Source organism: Narcine bancroftii, chromosome 6, assembly GCF_036971445.1.
Source record: "Narcine bancroftii isolate sNarBan1 chromosome 6, sNarBan1.hap1, whole genome shotgun sequence".
Lineage (NCBI taxonomy): Eukaryota > Metazoa > Chordata > Chondrichthyes > Torpediniformes > Narcinidae > Narcine > Narcine bancroftii.
Window position 1 is genome coordinate 7154614 of NC_091474.1, and position 20918 is coordinate 7175531.

Below are 20918 nucleotides of genomic sequence, written 5' to 3' on the forward strand. Positions count from 1 at the left end.
ACTATAGAATGGTGACCGTGGCAGAGTCCTTTCCAGGTGAGGAACCTTTAACAGCTTACAAACTAAAAGAATATTATCACTTATTTCTTTTAGCACACCATGAAGTTGACTTTATTATTCACCATGCATTCAACTCCTCAAACACCACCCAGCCATACTCCTCTGGGTCACTGCCACACAGATGATCCTGATGCTCTCCTGCATCTGAGATCCATCACCTGTATACTGATGCTTAACACCTGTGCATGGGCACTATTACTTGTATTGCTTACATCGTTGGCAACTGGAATCGCTCCCGACTATGCAACCTCTGAGGATGCAACTGATTGGAACTGTAACGGTCCAGAGGGCTGACTGTTCAGCCCGTCGTTTTACAATAGTGCATGGTCTTACTGGCAACTGGTTCTCTGGTTCTGTTGCAGAACATGGACCATCAATATACGGCAGCTTCAACCTGTTGATTAAAAAAGTGTCAGCTTTTCCATTCCTGTTGATCACAAAAGTCTTTGGGTTGTGGCGTAAGATCTGCAAAGGATCTGCGGTTTGCGAACAGCATTGCAATCATTCAGCCCGTACACTACAGCTTGCCACATAAAAGTAGGTTGGAGTCATCTCATTTTTTTTCCTGAAGATAACACAACTCGCCGGATTATAGTGTTGTGCTTGGACTTGGATTCACAAACTCGCCTGGTCAGGTTAACATTGTGCCATACACCAAGTCTGCTGCTGAACATTCCAAGATCTGCCTTCATAGCAGTACCCACGCCAAGGAGAACCATGGGCAAATGTTTCCTCCATCACCACCTGCTGTTAATGCTGCCTTCAACTGTGGATGGAAACACTCAATGAGGAAGGAGGTTGGCCTGCAGGTGGTAAAAGCTATCGTGCGAATACGGGTAGTGTCCAGAATATCAGTGAGGGTCAGAACAACGCTGACTCAAAATGAGACTGTTGTAATAGTGACCGGAACACTGAAAGGTAGAATCCACCATTCACGAAAGTCCTAGCAATCGTCTCCATTGAGATCTCAGTGATCGCCACCTGATAGTCAATTCTTTACACATGAGCAGCTAAGTATATTATCCTCGTGTTGGAAATTCCCCAGCTTGAAATTCGTGTGGCTGGAGACGAGAGCATTGACACGGTAAACAGGTCCTTGCGCAACATCCAATTTTTAACAATGAGGTCAGATAAAACATTGCATAACTAGTTTCTTCTACCAGGATGTGATAAGATCGTGAAGAGACTCCACTCTCCCGCCTATTGCTTAGGCTGTCATCAGCTGGTAATTGGACAATGACTGGAGATGGCTGAGTAGACCCCAGCAAAGTGGCCCTCTGAATCCACTAAGACATCTGCTCTGCAAGACGTTCCACGAGTAAACAACTTACTCGAGTCTTCTGACCCGCCACACCTCCTTGTCGCTGTTTTTTTGGTGAGCTCCAGCACCTAAAACGGTAGCACTGCGCCCCTATTTGAGCATCAACCTGGGCGCAGTTGTCCTCCTCCACCCCCCAGAGAGCTGGAGTTCGGAGGAGACATCGCAGTCTCACCTATACGGCGAGAACGGGTTGGGGGATGCCCCCTGCGCTGGGTGGGTGGGGGGAGGCCGTGCCACCCGTCCCGGCTGCTTAAGGTCCCCCACCGTGGAGATGCAGCAACCCCCCCCCCCCCACCGTGGAGATGCAGCAACCCCTCCCCCCCCCACCGTGGAGATGCAGCAACCCCTCCCCCCCCCACCGTGGAGATGCAGCAACCCCTCCCCCCCCCCCACCGTGGAGATGCAGCAACCCCTCCCCCCCCCACCGTGGAGATGCAGCAACCCCTTCCCCCCCCCCACCGTGGAGATGCAGCAACCCCTCCCCCCCCACCGTGGAGATGCAGCAACCCCTCCCCCCCCACCGTGGAGATGCAGCAACCCCTCCCCCCCACCGTGGAGATGCAGCAACCCCCCCACCACCACCGTGGAGATACAGCAACCCCTCCCCCCCACCGTGTAAATGGAGCAACCCCTCCCCCCCCCCACCGTGGAGATGCAGCAACCCCTCCCCCCCCCACCGTGGAGATGCAGCAACCCCTCCCCCCCCACCGTGGAGATGCAGCAACCCCTCCCCCCCCCCCCACCGTGGAGATGCAGCAACCCCTCCCCCCCCCACCGTGGAGATGCAGCAACCCCTCCCCCCCCCCCCCCCCCCACCGGCTGAAGGCGTTCGACCGATCTCGCCTGCGGCCAACGTCTCGGGGAGGAGGTTCAGGGTTCCCCATGTCGCCGCGGCATGACGTCATCTCTGCTTCTGATTGGCCCGCGACGAGTTGCGTCATGACCGGCGACCTCGCCGCACATGCGCACTGCCCGTCCGGCGGCCATAAAAAGAGGAGCGCGCACGCCGTTCAGCCTTTCTGGGCCAGCGTGTGAGGTGAGTGGCGCGTGGGGGGGGGGGGTGGTCGGCGAGCACGAGGCGGCGTCGGGGCCTTCACCCACCCGGCAGCCCGCTCCCAGCGGCCCCCCCCCACCTTGAGGACCCATCCTGGCGCTTGGGCCCCGACCTGCACCATCCGCTCCGCCTGCAGACGCTGCCTCGGCTTCACTGGGTTTCCCATCCGTGAATGTTCGGCTAGTTTGGGCCCAGGAGAAGCGGCACGAGTTTGAAAGTGGCTGATGTCAACGTGTTTGGGGGGGGGGGGGAGGGGTTGCTGTATCTCCACTGTGGGGGGGGAGGGGTTGCTGCATCTCCACGGTGGGGGGGGAGGGGTTGCTGTATCTCCACGGTGGGGGGGGAGGGGTTGCTGCATCTCCACGGTGGGGGGGGAGGGGTTGCTGCATCTCCACGGTGGGGGGGGAGGGGTTGCTGCATCTCCACGGTGGGGGGGGGGAGGGGTTGCTGCATCTCCACGGTGGGGGGGGGGAGGGGTTGCTGCATCTCCACGGTGGTGGTGGGGGGGTTGCAGCATCTCCACGGTGGGGGGGGGGAGGGGTTGCTGCATCCACCGGGTGGGGGGGGAGAGGGGAGAGGTTGCTGTATCTCCACGGTGGGGGGGGAGGGGTTGCTGTATCTCCATGGGGGGGGGAAGAGGTTGCTGTATCTCCACGTTGGGGGGGAGGGGTTGCTGCATCTCCACGGTGGGGGGGGAGGGGTTGCTGCATCTCCACGGTATGGGGGGAGGGGTTGCTGCATCTCCACGGTGTGGGGGGAGGGGTTGCTGCATCTCCACGGTGGGGGGGGGAGGGGTTGCTGCATCTCCACGGTGGGGGGGAGGGGTTGCTGCATCTCCACGGTGGGGGGGGAGGGGTTGCTGCATCTCCACGGTGGGGGGAGGGGTTGCTCCATTTACACGGTGGGGGGGAGAGAGGATGCTGTATCTCCACGGTGGGGGAGGAGTGGTTGCTGTATTTACACGGTGGGGGGGGAGAGAGGATGCTGTATCTCCACGGTGGGGGGGGAGGGGTTGCTGTATCCACCGGGTGGGGGGGGAGAGGTTGCTGTATCTCCACGGTGGGGGGGGAGGGGTTGCTGTATCTCCATGGGGGGGGGAAGAGGTTGCTGTATCTCCACGTTGGGGGGGAGAGGGGTTGCTGTATCTCCATGTGGAGGCTAGGGCCACTTGCACGTTGGTTCAGTTTTACTTTTTAAACAGGGTTTTCCCAAGCTTCCCAAATCTCGAATGTTTTTTTTTCCTCCTTTGAGTGCTGATAGTAATTTTTTTTCTTGGTGCGAAGGGTACATCAGTGAGGCAGTCAGTCACTCGTTTCTTCAAAACACCATATGTTGCCACATGCCTTGCCCTTTGTAGGACAGTTGTCTTGATATAATTTTCTGTGGAGTTCTTGGATTAATGTATAAGGGAATTTTACAACACTTAGTGGAGGGGCTTGCTGCATTGTGAAAGGAGTGAGTAGGAACTCCAGCAGATCAGTTAGAGCTTGTGAAAAGGAAAAGTTGGGATCTTCAGTCATGAATATTGTCCTGCTACGCTTGAGAGGTTTGAAAATAAGATGAAAGTTTTTCAGGTAATAGGTTATTTATAGGTTTTCTCTTTTCCTTTTTAATTGACAAAATGGATTATACATATCTTGTTTACTGTTATCTGTAATTTTAATTTTCCTTTATCTGAACTTTAAATTGTCTTTTTTATATTATTAAAAACCAATAAAAATATTGTAAAAGAAGAGATGAAAGTTTTTATTGGCAGATATTAGTATCTGAAGACAATGCAAGGGAGTCAAGTAAAGACTCATTTGAATGTTTTTTGCTTGATTGCAACAATGAATTGCAGTGATGAAGTAGTCCTAAGTTTAGGCTTGATTGGCAGGATGGTATGAACTACTTTTTTGCTGTATCGTGTTACTAAAATCAATGTGCTTGTAAATCATTTTTTGCTGCATCATAGCCAATGCGAGGCTCTTTTTTGGTCTTAATTTGTGCAAATAGTAATCCTAAGTAACAGGCAAAGAAAACTACAGCAATAGCTGCTTTGCAATTATGATCTAGTTTGCGCTCCAATCTGACTTTGGGAGGATGTGGAGGTGCTAATGTGTTTGTGGTTGCTGAATGCGGATTCAGAAATTAATGACCCTCCATGTCAGACTGGGGAATTGTACATTAAACCATCCTGTGTCTTTGGTCTTAATTCTGGTGTTTGTGGTTGATGTTTCCTTTAGCAGCAAATGTTTAAAAGCTGTACAGGATTATGGAGACAAATATCGAGTGCAGAAATAGCTTAGAGCAATGTTGAAGTGTCTTGCAAGTATTTTCTAATTCGAGTGAATCATCTTGATTGTAAAGAAATAAGCAGATGTGTGAACACCCTTTTAAAGGTGATTTCACCTGATTTTACTACAGATCTGAAGAGATGGAGAATGGTTGCAGATCAAACAAGGTAGGTTACTTTTTCTTGTGTAAAGAACACATTCCTCTTGAAACGTTTTGGTTACTACTTCAGGTACTAAATTATCTGTTACCAAGTAGTCATGATCTTAATTGGAGATCAATAGCCCCTTGGGCCCTACTAAATTGGCCATCCAGTGTCCCGGGATAGGAATGGTGTTTTTGCTGTTCACACTTGACCACTCTTAACTGTGGACACTGCACGCCTTCACACGAATAAGAAGCCATCCGCCCGGGGTTAGGACTATGGGTGATGTCATGACAAATCGAGTGCCCTAAATCCTGATCAATGTATTATGATCTTACATTTAAATAAAATTAATCATGCCGAATTATAACAGAATTAAGCTTTATTAAGTATCGGCTCTTCAGTCCCTGTTGCTGTTGTGCCAACCTATATAAAACTTTAGAAGGGACCGTGAAAAAGTTATTAGCAATAGTGGACAATTTTAAAAATTGGTAGTGCTATACCAGACAATTTATAAACTGGGGGTGTGGGGGGGAAAGTGATGGCGGACCTACCCTCAGAATTCCATGCGGCAGAAAAGGGGCTGTATGCACGGGCTGCATCCACAAAGCACTTATGGAGAGGCTTCTCTACCACATGAAATTCTGGGAGGTCAGGTCTGCTGTCGTTATAAATTGTGCACAATTGTGCTACCAACTTTCTCGCGCTGTTTATAAATTGTCTGCTTTTGCTTTTATTGGTAGCACTTTTCTCTCACCTGTTGCAATTTTACCACTGCAAAGTTTATACCTTCATTTTAATTTTCTGTCACATTCCTACACTCATGCAGGATTACTTGTGTGATTTCTGTCCTCGAATACAGTTGGCTGATTGCAACACTGGTGTCTGCACTAGGAGTAGGGGCAGTCTATCCCTGGCTGTTAATTCCTGGGACCACTTACAAGTGTGAAAGGGGCTAATGATACTCTATTGTAAAACTTGGGTTGGGGTATGTTTCGGGAGTTCTGCAATATGATTGCTGCAGTTCTGAAATGTTTCTAATGGAACTTGTTCTTGAGGTGGCATAATTATATGGCAAATTAACATTGAATTGATTAATGTTTCTTCCTACCCAGGCCGTATGTTGCAATAAACCTTTCCAGAAAAACTCAAGAGACATCCTTGGTATGTACCTAATTAGTTTCAACTTAATAACTTTCTACTAATAGTGAATGATGTTTCAGCTTTTTTCCCCGTCTTATCGATCATGGTGATTAGAATAAAAATAAGCCAAATTTTCTGACACTAATGAAGAAGTTCAATTGGAGTACTGTCTTAAATTCTTTTAATAAATGTAGTTTTCCTAATCTAGATCGTGTGGGCCTGGAGAAGTGATTGCAGTATCTTGAAACAAGGTATGTGTGTTTTTATGTTGGTGATATGTATTACATTGAAGAAGAATCATCTATTATTGAAAGCAATATTTCTGCTAGCTATAGGCTGTAAACATATTGTGATTTGTTGTAGAGAATTTTTGGTTAACAATCTGAATCTGAGTAGTGAAATAATTTTAGTCCTTGCTGCTGGGGGTACTTTAAATGTGGTGGTTTTCCTATTCACTGCTACCCTGATGATTCCAGACATCAACTTTCAATTTTCAAAATCAATTTTGGACTGAACTCTATATTTAAATGTAAAATATATTGCGCAATTCTGAAATGTTTAAAATGTTGATAACACGGGCAATCAAAGACTCACTTATTACTTGATTTTGCTTGCCAGGTTTTGTTTTGTATTGTGCATCTCCAGAATGGTGGCAGAGGCGACCTGGGTAAGTGAATAATTAGTTGTGTTACAAATTATTGAATCTAGTGAATGATGCATCAACTTTTTTCCCCATCTTATTGATCGTGAAGATTGTAAAAGAAATTGCCAAATACTTCTGACACTACTAAAGGAAGTGGTTTTGTGCAGCCTGATTTTTCTATTATCCACCGAGGTTTTTCTTTTTCTAGGCTCAGATGATTGATGTGAATCGGCTGCAAATTGGGGTATGTAAGAATGTTTGGTTGTGTCCCATTTTGGCTCCCAGATTTCATTGCTCGTTCTTGCTGATTATAAATGGAAATGTCATGAGTTGTGCATTTTTAAGTGTTTTACCAACTTGATAGAAATTTCCCAATGATTTTTAGACTAGAGCAGATGGTTCTGAAGCTGCCTTTCTATGTGAATAATAAGCCCTGTGAGCTAACAATTTTCATTTAATCCTAGGTTCAAGATTTGGAGCAAATAGTAATCTGCTGAAGTAACAGACAAAACTAAGGTGAATGATATTTAAATGGTCATATCCTTTTTTTAAGTACCAAGAGTTTAATTGTATACTTTATTGTGTATTTTAAATGTTTCAAATTAGAATAAGTCGATCAGCATTCACTCAATACTTGATTTTTGCTTCCCAGGTTTTGTTTTGTATTGTGCATCTCTAGACTGACAATGGAGACAACCTGGGTAAGTGAATAATTAGTTGTGTTACAAATTATTGAATCTAGTGAATGATGCATCAACTTTTTTCCCCATCTTATCGATCGTGAAGATTGTAAAAGAAATTGCCAAATACTTCTGACACTACTAAAGGAAGTGGTTTTGTGCAGCCTGATTTTTCTATTATCCACCGAGGTTTTTCTTTTTCTAGGCTCAGATGATTGATGTGAATCGGCTGCAAATTGGGGTATGTAAGAATGTTTGGTTGTGTCCCATTTTGGCTCCCAGATTTCATTGCTCGTTCTTGCTGATTATAAATGGAAATGTCATGAGTTGTGCATTTTTAAGTGTTTTACCAACTTGATAGAAATTTCCCAATGATTTTTAGACTAGAGCAGATGGTTCTGAAGCTGCCTTTCTATGTGAATAATAAGCCCTGTGAGCTAACAATTTTCATTTAATCCTAGGTTCAAGATTTGGAGCAAATAGTAATCTGCTGAAGTAACAGACAAAACTAAGGTGAATGATATTTAAATGGTCATATCCTTTTTTTAAGTACCAAGAGTTTAATTGTATACTTTATTGTGTATTTTAAATGTTTCAAATTAGAATAAGTCGATCAGCATTCACTCAATACTTGATTTTTGCTTCCCAGGTTTTGTTTTGTATTGTGCATCTCTAGACTGACAATGGAGACAACCTGGGTAAGTGAATAATTAGTTGTGTTACAAATTATTGAATCTAGTGAATGATGCATCAACTTTTTTCCCCATCTTATCGATCGTGAAGATTGTAAAAGAAATTGCCAAATACTTCTGACACTACTAAAGGAAGTGGTTTTGTGCAGCCTGATTTTTCTATTATCCACCGAGGTTTTTCCTTTTTCTAGGCCCAGATGATTGATGTGAATCGGCTGCAAATTGGGGTATGTTTTTTTAATTAAATAAATGGTTATCTAATTTTTGCCCCTTGATTTATTTCAACCTGAAATATGAATTCAAATTTAATGAGTTGTGCATTTTAACCATCTTTTGTATTAATTAGATGGAACATGTGTGTTTTTCTGAAATCAAGTGTTAATATTCTGCTATTTTTAAAATAGACTTGATTGACCATTTTTTTTTTCTTTGCAGGATTCAGATAGCCAAGATACCCAACAGCTTTCATCATTGCAGCTTTGAGAATACTTGGTGGCTTTTAATCCTTCGAGTGTACTTTTCAATAAATGTTTTTGCTTAAACATTGAAGTATTTGACCTTCCAATTATGGTTGAGATGTCTGCTGCGTACTTCAGAATTGAACTCAGTTCAGTAACTTCCTGGTGTTCATGAAGCACGTGGAAAGAAGTGAAAAAAGCTTTTGGGTGTAAATGGTTTGGAATTGGTGTGTTTATAATACAGAAAAGATCTTATTTGACCTCATTCTAAAGTTTGGTTTCATTGTGAAGTACTGTACCTGCATCAGCTGACGCATATTGAAACTATGCTAGCAGTATTACAAATGCAGTACTTGCTTCATGGCATTGTCTTTCAAGTCAAATTTGCAGAAGCAATGGAAAGAAAAGCAATGATATTTAAATTTCATGAACTGTTGCAAAGTAATGTTGAAAGTCTTGGGATGGTGCCATTCTTAAATAACATTTAATTTCCCTATCCAACTTGTTTCTTGCAAGAAATTGTGTTGGCATTCTTTTATTGAGCTAACAGCTCCACTGTGGAAGATTTGGAGCTGGCAATCACCAATGCAGCAGTGGAGACTGGTTCCCAATTGTCTTGGATCTTACCATTGAAATGGTCCTGTGGCAATTTCACACAAATACATAAGCTTAAATGAGTGGAAGCAACTTCTTGATATTGAAATGGGTTAGAATAAGAAATGAGGTGAGAGTAATAAGTAACAAAGCTTTCAAGGTGGTGTCAAATGAATTAAATTGGAGCAAATATCTTTGGGGACTGATAGTTCAGGGGTTAGAGCACTGATCTTGTAAGCTGGGGTTGTGAGTGTATTCCTTGCTGGGGCCTCATTTCAGTGATGGGTGCATTTCAAAGAATTTAAATCATTTAGCATTCTAAATGTAGCATGTGACAATGGAACCTTTACTGAATGAGTTGAGTAATGTTTAAAACATTGGTGTGGATGAAACGATTCAACAAGTTTGCATTCTTCAGTAGTGGGGATGGGGATATTGTACTGCAACAGGATTTGCATACAAGAATTGAGAACATTTATCCAATAATGGGCCTCTGGAATATCAAATGCAGGTTTGGACTTCTTACCTGAGGAAGGATATGCCTGTGAGTGCAGCAAATTAATTTTGTTGGGCAATTTTTTTGCATTCATCAAAAAAATGCACTCTTAGGACTTGATTAGTTAATATGTTCCCAAGGTGGCACCCCCATCCAAAAACCTAAAGAGTGAACTAATGAGGTGGAAGTTTGGAGATGGTGCACACATGGGGCAGGTTCTTTTTGAAATTAAGGGAATCTTCTTTAAATGCCAGAAGTGGAAGATTAGAAAACCATGTGTCCATGTCTCAAGAAATGTTGCTATTTGGCAGTTTGGATTCTTAGATTTTCTAGGATAACTGATCTTGGAATTTAAAAAAAACTTGATGGATTAAATCAGCCTGAAAGACTGAATACTGCTTCAATTTTGTTTGAAGGATGTATGCAGTGATGACTGAATAAACACCAGGAGGCAGCATAGTGTAGACTACTAGAAGTCATTCACACATTTGCCTCTGGGTGTCAATCTTAACTGACAGTTTCTCCATTCCAGAGGCTCAGAGCCTCTACAATACTGACATCTGTATCACTGAATTCCCCCATCCCATGTTTCATTTTGGGAATTTTTCTGCAATGCTTTAATATCTGAACATGAAAAACCATGCTTTGACACCATGCTTTGACTGCTATGTAAATGCAAGGCCAGGCCTGAGCATGGCTGTAAATTTCAGGCTTTGGTGCTCAACATTTAAGATGAGTGAGGTGATTAAATCAGTGGATAATTCTGGGTAAATATGGCAATATGATTTGTGCCTGTGCATCAAAGTCACATTATCTGTAAATGACATTTTTTCACAACATTTAGAAAGACCAGAGCATGCCCAAAATTGTTGGTAGTTTTTTGCCAGAAGGAACATGTTTAATATTACACATGTAATCTACTGAGTCTGTTGGTTCTCAACAGTATAAATTCCATTTTCTCCCTCATTTCCCTGTGGCCTTACAACTTGCATTCTTTCATGTTCCTGTCAATTCTGATTAAACTTTAAGCAAAGTTCTTTTTATTGTCATGTAAATAATACATACAAATGAAGCAACCTACATGATGTATTTTTAACTTCTCCCTGCTGTACGGCAGGCAGAGTCCCATTAGTGTTCCCTGGTGTCCCTAGAGAAAAGTAAACCCTTAAGAGTTGAATTGTCTCAGCTGCACAGATTGTCTACTTATCTACAGCCCAGATGCAATCATTCAGATCCTCAGCTGAGTTCTTGAACCCCACTGACACGAGGCAGTTCTTCAGCCTCCTGTGACCACCTGCTGGCTGTCCAAAATGCAGTCTTTAGAAAGAACAAAAGGCCTTTCATATTTTAGTGTATCACTCTATGTGGCCAAATATCTACTTTCATTTCAGTAGATTAATGTAACGATTGCCATTGGCTAAATTTATCCTGCAGGCAATAGTGAGTTGGAGAAATTTCTGTGAAGAATTTACCACGTTTCATTGAACGTTCTTTCAAGAATGTTACCATATTTTAATAAACCTGGCAGGAAAGACACATACAAGCTGTGATGCAAGTTTTCAAATATGAAGTTCTTTTTCAATACTTTTATTGGATTTTACAGAAATAGTACATAAGTAAAAGCCATTTATCAAAGGTAATATATAAAAAGGAATATGCAGAAAAAAATTTATAAAATATAAACTCAAGGACAGTTAAACAGAAAAAAGTAGCAAACACTTAAACAATTACAACGTATGGCTAATTGAAAAAGATTTTTTTAAATAACTTGTACTATGCTATAAATTCTACCCGCTTCCCTTCTGAGGTTATCTGGTAAGTATAATTCACTACCATTAAAAGAAACTACATACTCACAAAGCAAGATCCAAATGATCTTTTAAATTGTGAAAATAATTGATAAAAGACCCCATAAACTTAGAAAATTTAAATATTTCAGTAGAAGAACATCCAAAGTTAGGCATGCCATTGAATATGAGTAGGAGGGACAGCGGCAGGATCATTGAGGGGATTTCAAGGGGAAATTGATTGGTATCTAATTAGGGAGCTATGGGGACAAGGTCGGAACTTGGATCAAGATGTGAAAACAGTTAGCTCAGGGAGGTTTCAGGGAGCAGACTCTAAGGGCCAAATGGCCTGTTTCTGTTCCTTTTTCTTGTGATCTTTACATCTTAGTATTGAACATCTAGCAATGAGTGATGACATGGGATTGAGATGTATTTAAATTCAAATCAGTTGTCTTAGTTGATCCAAGAAGGGCAATTATAGGATTAGGTATCAGATACACATTGAGAACTAAAGATAAGGTACAAAAAATATAAAATGTAAAGAGGAACAAGACCAAAACATGTAACTAAGTACCTTCTTCAGTCTTATGAAGTTCTGAATGCAAATTTCAAGCAAAAGTGAGTTCTGCATTTGGAGTTTGGCATTAATACAACACAAACTTTCCAGAAATGTTTCTCCTTCCACAGATGCTGGCTGGCTTGGCGAATATTTCCAGAATTTTTGTCTCATTGATAATATTGCAAGCACGTCTGCGCATTTGTGTACTCTGATATCGGCCTTTCCTTTTTGCAGGCTTGTAACTTAGTTACATGTTTTGGTGAATTAAAGAGGAGGATAAAAGCAATATGGGAGTAATTTTTCTGCTTTCCATTTGTGTGCAGGTATTTTATTTTTACTTTCCATTTTTATTAAATTTAAAATTAAGCTCTATCTTGATTAATACATTTTTAAATGCAATTCTGTTTTCATTAATCTTCTCATTCAATGTTTAATCTATTGATGGCACCATAGAGAAAATATCAGGTGGCATCTTGCATGAGATTTTACACGATGGCATTGTAAATAAGCTGGTTGATTGGAGGAAACCATTCCAGTTAATGATTTGGGAAGTAAGTTGGATACAGTGACATCACTAGGGTTGGTGTCTCTCCCCACCCTTCCACCCACCCCACGGACCTCCTCCTGTACCAGACCATACAGAATCCTTAGTAACGTTTCACATAAATCATAATTCTCATAGATCACTGAATGTAATGGCAAAAATAGTGAGATAAACAACCAGCAAAATTAAAATTACACCTTTAAATTACAATATCATACGCACAGCCTCAGTATATTTACATTTACATAGTTTAATGTGGTTATAAAAATGTTTAAGAATTACATCAAAATTATGTCGATTTTAAAGTTAAACTGTATTGTTACATGAGATACATTAATAGATTAGGTTTGCATAATCCCCGCATCGGACTGGTCAGCCACAAACGAGCCTGCAGCTGACGTGGACTTTTTACCCCCTCCATAAATCTTCGTCCGCGAAGCCAAGCCAAAGAAGAATGGCCCAAATAAGGTAGAACTTGTAGACAAATGCGTATGGAAATACACTTATAAAGGAAATAATGCCATAAAAATAAACAGGAACAAATACACAAGCATTTCAGTGAAGATCTCGACTAATTCAGAACTTTCCTAGCCTTCAAAGCTGTGACCTTGTGAATCACCTCATTGAAATCAATGCCTTTCGCCAACTTTCTTTCAATTGATAATATCGCAAGATTGGAAAGCCTTGACTATCCCTTGGTAGTTTCGATGTCGAGGGTTTAGTCCAGCCTCCGTCCTGCTGCCGATGTTTTCCACTTTTCAAGGCACTTTAGACGTCTCATGATTACGTATTTTTGGGCTGAGTTTTCACCACGTCTGAAACCCAGTCAGCAGACGATTAGGAGCAAAACAGTATAAGTCTCACTGAACGGTGAGTAACGCAAAATTTTCTCGTATTTGGCATCACCTTGTAAAACTACCCTTGAAAGTTGGCGCACATCTCCCTTTGCTTTTGCACCTTGCCTTGCCACAACACTGAAAGGCCCATCTTTGTTCTGGAAAGAAGCACTTTCCTTTTTTTGATGATTTTAACCCGAAGATGATCTGGAACTGATATCTCCCAGAGAGAGACATAAAATTTGTAAATCTTTCTCCTCACTGCCACTCCTCTCGTTTACTGTATCGTTGGCCAGGGTGACTTTCAGCACTTGTTTCTGGTCCAAATTCTGCAATTTCCACTTCGAAGAATCAGCTTAATCAATTGGAGAGTGACGGACAGTGTCTTTTGAATAATCCTGGCCATCATCCCGTCTTATGACATTGAAGCATGGATCCAGAAAGTATTTTGAGTGATTTAATTCTTGCCTCTTTTGCTTTCCTTTAGCTGGCATCCACTTGGCCACTTTGATATTGATTTCTGCACTTCAATAGAGAATATCCCTACACAATAATAAAAAAAAGACAAGGGAGAAATAGTTGTAAAACTAGAAATAATATGTGATAAATATAGTTGAAAATTGGTGAAATCTAATATTTCTTCGATTATATGAATACTTACAACAAAATTCTTTTGTAAAATCGTTTTGCATTTAATTACATTAGTAACTGAGCAGAAACCTACAGATTGGAATTTATGGTTGTAAAACTAAAACCACTGGGCAGGTGAATCTGCAGATCAATGGCCAGGGTTACCCGTCCAGTACGGACACTGCAACTGAAGAAGGCAATGGGGAACCACTTCAGAGATGAATGCTGCACCTTGGGTTAGATACAAAAAAATGGCTGAACCACAAGGTCGTGAGTCATTAATAAAATATTGATAATATAAAAGAACCCAAGTTTCTTTATTACTTAAAGGAAATGTCACACTGTGCTAAGCTTTTAAACATTCTGATGTCCTGAAAAAGTGTAATTAAATATCAACTGATTAACGTTGAAGCAGAATAAAATGCTGCTGCGCCATTAATGTGAATTTGTTTAATTTCACTGTCAGTATAGCAGTTGACTCATTAATCTTGAAACGGAGCTGGAACAAGTTCTTTGAAACAATAGACTATTTTCTAGTATGGAACAGCTACTTCCCTTCTAATAGGAAGGGAGGAGTTTTGAAAATAAACCATTTTTTTTGTTTCTGGAATTTGGCAGTGCATTTTATGCACTGTTTTCTCCCAACATGCAGAGACATTTAAAGAAAACATGTCCATACAATTTGAAGCATATTAGCTCGGTCCACTGACAGAAGCATTTTGATCAATCCTCATGCGTAATTCTGCTATTATTCTTCTTTGTAGGGGATTAATTAAGGAAATACCATTTCCATTATTGTAAGTATGAATTGGTCCTGTTTCAGGTCAAAACGTTGCATCAGCACCGAGGGACGAGAGGGAACCTAGCCCTTCATTCTCCACTTGCAGCGGCTTGAATCGAAGTATCGACAGTTCCAATGCTGCTTAACCTGGTGACTTCCTTCAGCAGTTTTTTTCATTGTTCCAGATTCCGTCTTTTGTGTCCAGCCCTTCTAAAATTCAGCCTGTCTGTATTAAACAAGCAGATTTAAATATGATGCACTTATTTGCAGATCTCATTTTGCAGATGTCAAAATCTGTTTATTATATGAAAAACATGTTTGGCTTGCAGTCCCATTGCAATCTCAATCACTGTAGAGTGGATGCTCCCTTTGGAAGAAAATGACATGAAAATATTGAGGTAAAACCTTTTATTGACATTCAACCGGACACAACCCCCAAAGAAAACCCAATGATTGGCGGTAAAAATTAGTTTAAGGTCATGCACAGCACTAGTCAAAGGCAGCAAATGACTCAGAAAATCAGCAGGTCAGGGAGTAGGATCATCATGACCTTTGGTTTGTTCTTTCAGAACTTTTACTATTCAGCATCCAGTCCTGGTCACCCTGCTCCATGTTTCTTTCATATCTATTGCAATATACTTGTCTGTTATGTATGCTTTCAATGCAACAACCTTGTTTGAAATGCTAAGTGCATTCAAATAAAGAACATGAAGCATTTTTTTTACAGTTGTTAACAACTCTGGATTTGCACTATTTTCATTTCTGTCCTGGCTTATCAGACAGTTCCTCAGTTTCTCCTCACCATCCTACGCTACTACTCTTTCATCTCCAGATTTATTAAACCTTCCTTTCCTGAAGCTGTCCCCATTCCATCCTAAATCCCCATCTACAATGCTAGTTATGTGATTCTCCAGGACCCTGGTTGCAGTGGAGCCCATACCATCAGAATAGCTCTCTCTTTCCCCATGAATCAGAACCTAAGCCTTATTTATCCTTTGCTAATTTGCATGTGATTTAGGTAATAATCTGAAGAGCCTCACCATTATGGTTGTTTCTAATTTTGCCCATGCTTTTCATATCGTTCAAATGAGCCTCCCTTCCTACTGTTGCTGCACCCTTTGTGCCCACATGGATCCTTTTATTCCAATTTCTTCTCCAGACCAGATGAGATGTCTTTAATCCTTGTACCAGGCAGGCAACACATCTTTCAGGACTCTGCAGAGAGCAGTGTCCATCCCTCTAACAATAATATCCCTAATGTCTATGACAGTCTTATTTTCTGCCCCGCCCCTCCCTGCTTGATTGGCTACCTCTGCAATGGACAGTTTGACATCCTCGTTGAAGATGATGCAGACAGGGAGGGAGAACCTCATACTTGATAAGACTAAGGGCTAAAGTTCCTCTGGAACAATCCTCCAGATTCCTCTATCTGCCATCATAGCGTCTTGTTCCTGACCATACGCCAATCTGGTGTTAGTTAATCGAAGGGACGCGAGTAGCTCCTGAGAATTCGTGACTACGTGTTTGTGCCCTCCTTCTATATCACAGAGTTTGAAGCTTGGACTCTAAGGAGAATATTTTACCCTCAATGATAAGGGGAAGAGGTGGAGACAGAAACAATGGTGCCACTCAAAAGGGAACCAAAACAGTATTTCAAATAAAAATAAATGCAGGACCATGGGACTAGCTGGATTACAGTAGCACAGTACTTGAGGGGGGTCAAAGGGGCTCCTTCCATCTTGTAAACTTCCTGTGATCCCTTCTCCCACAAACAGCGCTAAAAGATTTGGCCTTTGGTTGGAAAGCTGCTACACAGTGCCTCCACGATAATCGTCAGTGCAAATTGAAAGTAATTAATGCCGAAGTTCTTTGTATGAAATAAATTGTGTTTATTCATCATATGATTGCCTTCAACTGCTCTTCATTGCTCTAGTTCCTTTTCCCCATTCAGAAATCTTTCTTTGGTGTATTGCACTGGGATCAAACACACCAGGTTGTTCAAGCACCTCTATTTCAGGATATTAGTTCCCCAGTGTAAATCTCTTGTACCTTGCTGTAGACTGCATCAAGTTTAACAAGAAATGTCTGATAATCCAGTGCCAAAATTGACCAACTGCAAGAAGCTTGAATGTGATTGCTAAGTCTCACATTAACTCTCTCAATGGCTTGATCCATTTGGAAGCTGGTCTGCTTCATTAGGTGGACTTAGTTTTGGTTGTTGTGAACTGCACTGAGTTAGCTGATCTTAGCCATTTTGTTGGGGCAGGTGACCTTATTATTCTATAATCACCAACCACTATTCATTTGATTGTGGTAGACTTAGTTAAATAGCCTATCAGAACGAGAAGGTCTCACATATCAGATTGGTCACATTAAAGGAAGACTGACAGACACCTGCAGAATTATAATCTATTAATGAGAAAACACCCTGGGAGGAAAGTTAGTAAACTGGCAACAAAAGGATGTTCAGGAACCAGCATTGATGTGTTTCATGGTGAAAACTCTTTTCATGACTTTTATAGCCAAAGCTATAAATATAGATTGGAAAATTGCTGAAGTGTGAAGTGCCTATCAGATGGTTTCATTGTTAGAGGTTTGTGGTGGAGTAAGTTTGATTCAATGTAAATGATCCCTCACTTTAGAGACTGTAGGAAGATAATCCTTAGAATTTACAGGATGTTGTAAAATCCACTTTAAATCTTGTACTTGCATGGGAGCTGAAAATTAGAAATTGTTAGAAGATTGTACATAAATAGTCTTAAAATCAGATTTGCTTTTCTGTACAGATAATGCTGTCTTTATCTATTCTAAGAAATTAATTTAAGTGGAAACCTAATCCATCTTTATTGTTCTGTGCTAAAGTATGTTTAACTGGTGTTGGACTTATTCAAGTTGAAATATAAATGACATTCCCTCTTCCCCCCCCCCCCCCTGCCCCATGAGAGGTGGAAGTGCAAAGGTGTGAATGTCACGAATGCCAGACTAGAGGGATATTGATTCCCATCCACCTCTCTAAATGAAGTTAATCAGGAAAGTCTGCACACTGTGATTTCAGTGAAATTCTCAAAAGTGCTGGAGAAACTCAGATGGTCAAGCAACGTCCATACGCAGAAAAAGGTAACCAATGTTTCAGGCCTGAGCCCTTCATCGTGGTATGAACAAAAAGCAGACAGGCTCCCGAATTAAAAAGTTCAGGGGGAGGGGTAAAAGGAGGGGAGGGAGGAAGGGGAAGTAGAGAAATGGGTAAAAGGTGATAGGTGGGAGGGTAGAAGTGAATAAGCTAAGTGATAGGAGAAGGGGATGGCTCTGAATGGAGAGGGGCTCCCCACCCACCCCTCTCTACAGAGCTCTCAATTGAGGTTAATTTCATGTGAAATATATCCTCAGTTACTGTATATTAAGGTTGTATATTGTAACCTTATTTTCACGGAGCCATGGCTTCCTACATCTCACTGGTCATAAAGAACACATGGAAATAATGCAGTAAATCAGCTTTGGTAAAAGCTGATATGAACTTTGATGCCAGTTTACTTCCTGCACCTTGGAGGTTTCTGAGACCCATCAAGTGTCTGCTTGAGGCTGGACTTTGGCTAGTGAGTAATATGACCAAATCCAACAGGAAGGATGTGTTTCCCAGACAAGTTAGAACAGCAGTGCTTGAAGAGTTCCAGGTTACTGAGTGGTGCTGGATGAAGACTTTGTCCCAGCAGGACCCAGTGCTGTATGTTTCAAGCACCAGGTGAAAGTGACAGTGAAGAAGTCCCAGGTGGCTGCAGGTGGTAGATGTAACTGTCCTCATTCAGCATGAAAAGTACGTGCTCCCTTTGAAGTAACTGCCATACCTGTTAAACACGAGATAACCATTTCAATTACTACAGTTTCTTAATTTTGAATGTAGTCGGGTAACTTTTGCAGCATTACATATCTACAATTTTTAACATGGACACAGAGCATGGTTACAGGCTCTTTCAGCCCATGAGCCCAATTGTCTTACAATCCCATTTGGATTTTTTATTTTGAATGGTGGTAGGAACCAGAGTTCCCAAAGGAAACCCATGCAGACAAGGGAAGAACGTACAAATTCCTTTCAGACAGCACTGGATTCAAACCTCAGTTGCTGGCGCTGTAACAGGATTGTGCCACCCTAAGAACTCATCCCCTTAGGATATTAGGATATCAACTGGTTCCAGACACAAAACACAAGGCACTCAAAATACTTTTTTTTCTTATTATAGTGTCAAGGGATGCCTCCCTCTATGTCCAAACAGGCAGAATATTCACAAAGCAGACATGTTCGGAACGTTTGAGTGGCACAGTTAAAGTAGTAGTTGGCGCAACGCTGTTATAGGGCTAGCGACCTGGGTTCAAATCCGGCGCTGTCTGTAAGATGCTTGTACGTTCCCCACATGTCTGCGAGGGTTTCCTCCCACCCTTCAAGATGTATAGGGTTGCAGGTCAATTGAGTGGTGTATAGGCTCATGGGCTGGAAGGGCCTGTTACCATGCTGTATGTCTTCATTTTTTTTTTAAAGTGCCAGGGATTTCTCTTTAATGCTGTGTCAACACAGGAAATATCATCATGGGGATCTCGCTGAATGTCACGAGCTAACATACGCTGTGTTGATCTGGGTCCGAGAACAGTGCGTGCTCAGGGCAAAGGCCGTCACTGCTAAACAGCAGGATAATGATTTCTGTCACTGTGATTTCAACAAGGCATTGTTCGGATGTGGCTCTACTCGATTCCTACTTACTCCTATTCACTTAAAGTATTATTTTGGAACATAATCCTTCAGCAAAATTGTGTTATTCATTATTGTGGATGCAACCAAGATTAGGAGTCAGATAAAATGGGACATGTTTGTTCCTGCTTAAGAAAATTTAGCGTTACAGCTTTAATATGGAATGGATCCATTAAAATATGTGAAGTGTGGTTACCTGTCCAAGAAGTGATTTTTTTTTTCCTCCCAAAATCCTCCATCCCTCAGTCCCCCAGTAGCGGATCTCTAAGATCCCTCAGTCCCCCAGTAGCGGATCTCTAAGATCCCTCAGTCCCCCTGTAGCGGATCTCTAAGATCCCTCAGTCCCCCAGTAGCAGATCTCTAAGATCCCTCAGTCCCCCAGTAGCTGATCTCTAAGATCCCTCAGTCCCCCAGTAGCTGATCTCTAAGATCCCTCAGTCCCCCAGTAGCTGATCTCTAAGATCCCTCAGTCCCCCAGTAGCTGATCTCTAAGATCCCTCAGTCCCCCAGTAGCGGATCTCTAAGATCCCTCAGTCCCCCAGTAGTGGATCTCTAAGCATCCCTCAGTCCCCCAGTAGCGGATCTCTAAGCTAGCATCTGAATAACCTGAGATTATCTTGAGTAATGTTCTGCCTTTTGACCGTACAAGCACAAAACCACTGATGTTTAAGCAGTTAAACATCATCATTATTAAAACTTCTCATGAATATCTAACTTTTTCCCACTAATGTTGGGGGTTTTTTTGGGGAAAAATTACCTAGGGTAAAAAAGGTTGAGAACCACTGATTATTATCTCTTTAATACAATATGCATGTTCCCTGCCCCTGGCTTTGGTGTCTGAACCCAGTAGAGGAGCAGGAGGTCAGTTCCACCAGCAGTTGATCCCTGCCTCTTGACTTTTGTAGTGGCAGAAAGTTTAATCCAGCTGTCAACATCTACATTGTACAGCAATAAAAACAGTTATGGAGATGTTTGCTAAAATGCAGCAGAATCAGGGATTTCTCTTTAATGCTGTGGGACGATCATTGATAATGGTGGGAAAGAAACTGCCCTTGAAGCTGATCTTGCTCCTGACAGGAGGAGCAAATACTTGCTTATGTTCAGTACTTGGCATTTTCTCATTCATTTTTCAGATTCCTGGGAGATTGTCATTCACAAGCTGTTTTAACATAACCTTCGAATTGTTTTGAACAATCTGAAATGCTTGTTAGAAAATTAAAGTTAAAAAAAAAAGAGAGAGGAGGTAATTGATAAAATATTGCACCTTTGCTAGAGATAAGGAAGTGAAGGGTGTTGAAAGGTATAAAATTAATTCAGTCAATTTAAAATGTCAGCCAATAACCCTTTCCCCTTCTTAGTGCGTACCTAGAGCAGAGACTTTCAAACTTTTTCTTTCCACCCACGTACCACCTTGAGCAATCCCTATACCATAGGTGCTCTGTGATTAGTAAGGGATTGCTCAAGGTGGTATGTGAGTGAAAAG

At 41.9% G+C, this 20918-nt stretch overlaps 1 long non-coding RNA gene and 4 other non-coding genes across 14 annotated transcripts; all 5 read left to right on the forward strand.

The window, feature by feature from the left end:
• The first annotated feature begins 1011 nt into the window (after window positions 1–1011).
• Window positions 1012–16598, forward strand: LOC138735654 (uncharacterized). 10 transcript variants are annotated; one of them, XR_011339847.1, is made up of 13 exons: window positions 1013–1435; window positions 4842–4878; window positions 5970–6018; window positions 6206–6248; window positions 6616–6664; window positions 6849–6884; window positions 7105–7156; window positions 7293–7341; window positions 7526–7561; window positions 7782–7833; window positions 7970–8239; window positions 8448–12229; window positions 14740–16598. It is a non-coding gene; the product is annotated as an uncharacterized lncRNA (long non-coding RNA). The 10 variants fall into 10 exon arrangements; XR_011339846.1 differs by having other exon boundaries at window positions 7293–7833; window positions 7970–8018; window positions 8204–8239; XR_011339845.1 differs by having other exon boundaries at window positions 1015–1435; window positions 7293–7561.
• LOC138737844 (small nucleolar SNORD12/SNORD106) lies at window positions 6056–6145 on the forward strand. Its single transcript, XR_011341275.1, has one exon. It is a non-coding gene; the product is annotated as a small nucleolar SNORD12/SNORD106 (small nucleolar RNA).
• On the forward strand, window positions 6699–6786 carry LOC138737847 (small nucleolar SNORD12/SNORD106). The gene has a single exon (XR_011341278.1). It is a non-coding gene; the product is annotated as a small nucleolar SNORD12/SNORD106 (small nucleolar RNA).
• On the forward strand, window positions 7376–7463 carry LOC138737845 (small nucleolar SNORD12/SNORD106). The gene has a single exon (XR_011341276.1). It is a non-coding gene; the product is annotated as a small nucleolar SNORD12/SNORD106 (small nucleolar RNA).
• LOC138737846 (small nucleolar SNORD12/SNORD106) lies at window positions 8053–8140 on the forward strand. Its single transcript, XR_011341277.1, has one exon. It is a non-coding gene; the product is annotated as a small nucleolar SNORD12/SNORD106 (small nucleolar RNA).
• Window positions 16599–20918: the final 4320 nt, after the last annotated feature.